Below are 5,651 nucleotides of genomic sequence, written 5' to 3'. Positions count from 1 at the left end.
ATTGACACCAATATGACAGACACTCCATAGATCATCTATATGTTCCTAAACATGCAAGTATCATACATCAAATTTAAGGTTATTGAATACAGCTTACTGTTAGACAATAAGATACCATAAAAAGTAAAGTAGGTAGGTATTCAAGTTTGTTAGAACGACATACAATTTGTTTTCAAAATTTTTAATAAGAAATTCACTCATTTTTTACTTCTTGGTGTTTATGTCCTCATTCTTGGATTGAATCTTGTATATATACTTCATGGTAATTCAATTTAGAGGGCAGAAATTGACACAAAGGTGAGAAGTTTTATATTTTCTGGTAGGTAAAACGTAAATTCTCACCAAAACCATGCATTGTCGTCACGAACATTGAACATTTCACTTAAAAAAATAATTACATCCAAATAATCACTGGCAACCTATCCACAAAGCTATTTACAAGTTCGGAAGCGAACTGCTTCTTTCAGAAATGAACTTCAGTGTGCCACTTCACGAAACATCCCTTAGGATGCAAGGCTGGCATATATTCACGGTCCATGCACACAAATGATGTGATGATGACAGGTTTCTTTACAGCCTTGTCTTTGGACGTTACTGTCAGGATGGTGTCTTCGGTGTTCATGAAAAAATCTAATTTCATCCTTCTGAACTTAAAGGGTTTTGATATGCGGGAAGAAAACCGACGTAGTTTGTCAGAATGGTGCCAGTGTAGTATTGGCGCCATGATAATATAATGAAAAAAAAAAATAAAGGCACAACATTGAATTTGTAGATTGCAACAATGAAATGGAAAATCATAGTCAGAACACAAAAATCCATCAGTGCTGAAGATTATGTACAGGGTCGGTAGGGCAAATTTACTCCTCTGTGTGGAATTCACAGGAGCAGCTCTTCAAACATAAAAAATGTGGCTTTGTGCTGCACCCAGTGCAGTAGTAGCTGGAACGCTTCCACTTTCCATTCTTGTGACTCTGAATGCACTCCATGTCCGCTCCATCATAGTCGACAAGATGCTTGTTGCCCTGGAAGCGCTCTACATCTTTGACTTCTGGTCTTTTAGCTTTCAGGGCTGGAATATTTTGTCCACACTCTGCTGTAATGCTAGCCACCTGCAAAGTCAACTGCTCCACCAGTGAATCTTTGGGAGTTCCACATTTCACCCCAATGACGTCAAAGCGCTTACTCGTGGAAAATAAGTATGATCGTTTCGCCGCAAACTGTATTCGAATACAAATACAAATAATTTAGTACATAGCGAGTTTATCCCTGCTCACCAATGGGAAAATGGGAATAGGACCTTGAGCAAGATGGTTTTATGTAATGACATGACAGTGAAGATAAAAATGTGATGTCTCAGGTCGTTGTAAAAACCCAAAATTGTTTTAAAAAAGCTTGAAGCTTGTGTACTTCACGCTTTTCTCGATGTTGATTTGCCCTGTATTGTATCTCTTCTTTGTTTTGGTCCATCTCTTTCTATTCGTAAGTTCTGCTAGTCTGATAGGGGCTGTTTGTTTGCAGTTGATTACGTTCAGTTTCGGTTGAGTTTTCTTAGGAACAAGAATATGTTTGGTGACAGAGAGCAGAAGTGTTGGCCTAAGGAACTGTGAAAACTTTCACAACAGTTCTGGAACAGATTTCTGGAGTTGCTCATAGCCATGGTGGAAATGTTGCCGGTTGACCACAGTATACTTCATAAATGCAGTCCAAAAAATTGTGAACTTTTTCGTCTTTCAGCACATTTGCCATAGCATTGATGAAGGCAAAACAATTTTTTATTCCACTTAGGGAAAGAAATCACTTTCCAATATCTCCTCTAAGCCACTGGCTGATATCAGACTGTTTGTCTTCGTATGTCTTTTTGAGCTCGACTTAATTTATTTTCCTTACCCAGCTCTAATTCAGGTGGAAAACGCGTGCTTTGACTTGTATCGAGGGGAATATGTCTCTCCTGAGTTCTCACTGACACGGTAGGCGTGTTTACTTTTTGTTTCAGAGGCATTCACAAAATAATCAATCTTCTGTCTTCTGTGTTAGTAACTTGTATTCAAATACCATTTGCGTCGAAACGATTTTCACATTTCAGGCAGGTGATCCCATGTTGCGTCATTTGCGGCGGAATGTTACGGATCCGAATCTTTGAACAGGCGGTGGGGCTACTGCTTTCCAGTGTCGGGCCGATTCAGAGTGTGCAGGGAGTGGACGTTGACCCACATCCAGAGGAACAGCTGTCTCCACCTCTTTCTGATCTTGCGGTTGTGGGTACTTTTGTAATAAGACAGCATTTTGTCTGCCCTATCGCCTCCTTTCATAGACATATTTACCTATGGATGACCTCTGGCTTGTGAACAGTGCTCAGTCCTTCAGTACGTGTACCTTTTCCAATGTTTCCCTTTGTTGTCACCACAACACAAGGCTTTTGTGACTTTTTGTCCTTCCACGCCACAAGGAGAATGTTTTTGCTTTGTATGTTTGATATAGTACCTCGTGTCAAGATGCTTCAAGTTCTTTATGCCTTCGGGGAAACTGCCGTCGATTGACATTTAGAGTCCCTGCATAGTTGTGGCGCTTCTCCCGTAAGGTGTTCAATAGGGGCATGGAGGTGTAGTAGCGGTCAGCAAATATGTGGTGGCCTGATAGCTTTACAGGTTCCAACAGAGTCGTGAACACTTTCACAGCTTGCTGTGCATCTGGGTCCAGTTCCGGATCATATTATCCGATCCGTTTGCTCCAAAACATGTGAGCACATTGAAGACATAGCCAGTCGTCAAGTCATACAACTTGAAGGATTTCATGTGGTGATTCCTCAGTTTTGAAGCATTGTACTGATGATGTTTGAATCTCCCCTTGAAGCCCATGACCATTTCATCCACTGAGAGGTCTTCAAAGGGGTAGAATGCTGCTTGGAACTTCTTCAACAGGGTTTTGAGAAAGGGCTCGATTTTTGCCTTCCCCTGTTCGTCAGCCTGGCCGACATGTAACATGCTGTGGTGCATTAGTTGGAAATTGCACCTCGAGAACATCTGGCCAAACCATGCCAGAAATCTGTGTTTCTTTATTGACCAGTAGTCGGAGATGTATGGCTTGGGGTCAGTTCCAACAGCGATGAGGTCAGCCAGAAAGGTATACAGTTCATACCGCCCTGTACACTCTCAGTGTATGAGGGATAAGTGCTTTGGGAAGGGGGTATTTCTTTGCTTCACCATCTTCTCGTAATCATTTATTTGTTTGATGAGCTCATCAATGACTTGGTCAGTGAGGAAAGGTCGAAGGTACTCTAATGGGGTGGTACCAGCTCCCAGGTTGTGGGGCGGACCTCACTGAGCGCGGAAAGGGAATTCATCTTGAACCCTGTCTGGCTCGGAGGTCATAGTCCAAGCAACTGCTCTAAACTGAAAACCTGGCTAAAATTAAGAAAATCTAATGGTCCCATAGATTTCCGTTTCTTTTGTCTGTCAGATCAATGACTGTTGATTCAGTACACATTTAACATATTAGTAGGGGACTGCGGATGATTTTTTTGTAAAGAGGTTATTTTTGCTTGATTGTGGCTTGTGCCTTACTCTAACGTAGCTGAAACACTAACATCTTACTTTTGTCATAATGCCTGTGCACCAGGCTTTTGGGGTGGATTACATAGGAATATTAATCTAAGCTTTCAGAGAGAACTTTTTGCCCTAAGTATTGAATATTATGTTCCATTACTAAGAGTTTCTAAAGTCTAGTCATCAATCTGAGCCTATGATTCCCTACAGCATGTTGAGAACTTTTATTTTTTAGAGGTCTTTGGATGGTGCAGTTTAACTTTGTTGCTTCTATTTATTGCAATTCTCTAGTTGTTTTTATATATTTACCCTTAACAACCAAATTGACTGCTTAGTATGAGACTCCGTCACACAGCATCTTGAAAAATGAGGTATGACAAAGTCTGAGCACTGAGCAGTTGAAATGAAAATGACACATAGGGCAGAAAAATGAAGAGCTTCCTATTGAAAGCGAACAGATTTTTTTGTCACCGCTCTTTTCTTTTCTTTAAAAGAAAAAAGAAAGAAAACCAGTCCTTTTCAATTTGCTTTTGCGTATAGTTTTCTTTGACCATGAGATTGAGAGATGCCCTTAATCTTTTTATGGATGTATTGGTATATTGGCGAATAATCAGGAGTGTGTGTGAGTGTGTGTGTGTGCATGCCTGTCTGTGTGTGTGTGTGTGTGTGTGCCTGTGTGTGTGTGTGTGTGCCTGTGTGTGCCTGTGTGTGCCTGTGTGCTTGTGTGGATTCATGAAGAGAGATAAAGAATAAGTTTGTGAGATCTTGAAACTTCTGAAGAATGTTGTAATCCTCTATGATATTGTTATGCATATATGTAAATAAACTGTTTGTCTCAGAGAAAGGTTTCATTCTGTTTGTCCTGTTTAACTTTTGCTTAAAGTGTTTTAATCATCATACAGCTCAGCTACTTGTAGTTTGTTATTAGAAGATGTGTTCCTGGGATGTTGTATCCCTGTCAGCTCGCGATGTCTTTGACATGGTCTGAACATCTACAGTAAAAAAAAAAATGGTGTATTGGGTGCTCTTTTAGCTCAGTTGGTGTTATATCAACACACCTTCCAGCACAACGTGCCTACATTTAAAAAATTCAATGGCAACAAGGCTAGAGGGCTACCAAGAAAGACCTGGATAGATGGAGTCAGGGAAGCACTAACAACTCATGGCGTCCCCCTGACCCAAGCTCTCCGGCTGGTGGCTGAGAGACATCTCTTTCTTCCCGCGACACCCAAAAGGGTATAAAACGGCGGATAAAAGTAAAACTAAAAATAAAGTAAGGACAAGGTGTTATGTTGGACTATGAAGTGGATGGCGGTGGTTTGAATCCACGACAACAGGCTGTGTTCTATCTCGGGGAGTTTGAAGGCTCTCCTCTGATCTATCTTGGCCCTATCGGAGATGGTAGTTAACTTCAGAGGTCCCTCTTCTTAAGTGAGTAACAACAGTATTGAAAGGAGCATCAACAACCATCCAACCAACCAAGAGGAGTCTTTTAAGTCACTCTTTAAACCTTCTCAGCAAGAGTCCGTTTAACTTGTTTGGTTAATTTTTTTTTCTTTCTTAAGATGGCCCTTCAAGGACACATGCATCTTCAATGTGCATGTACACATCAACCTTCCAAATTTTCAACAGTACAGAGAACAGCCTCATTTGTGTGTCTTGGCTGCTTCGGTTGACTCAACTCGTAATTCAAAATGGGGAAAAGCGATAAATCATTATTAGACCATTTTCTTGTCCTTCCCTCCAACAGCAAGCAAATGGAAAAACACGATAACATGTTTTAAAAATAACTGACTGATCTTTTAACCGTTATTTTTCACAGAAACCGAAGTAAGGAACCCAAGTTGTGATGTTGTGTTTCTTAGATCACATTATGTTAACAGCGATGTTATACAAATTACAAATGCCCGTGAATGGTTGGCGGGTGCTCTGGTGTGATTTGCTCTTTTTTCCTATAAGTATATACAAGACATCTTCTATCGTCTTTATCTCTTCTACTTTTGTTTGTATGTTACACTCTATCAACACCTCTATTCTGTTGCACTTATATGACCTCATTGTGTTGCAAATGCCGTAAAACTCTTATTAAAACTATTTTAAAAAATACCC

The sequence above is a fragment of the Aplysia californica genome, unplaced genomic scaffold, assembly GCF_000002075.1.
Source record: "Aplysia californica isolate F4 #8 unplaced genomic scaffold, AplCal3.0 scaffold00488, whole genome shotgun sequence".
Lineage (NCBI taxonomy): Eukaryota > Metazoa > Mollusca > Gastropoda > Aplysiida > Aplysiidae > Aplysia > Aplysia californica.
Note: the sequence above shows the minus strand (reverse complement) of the source record.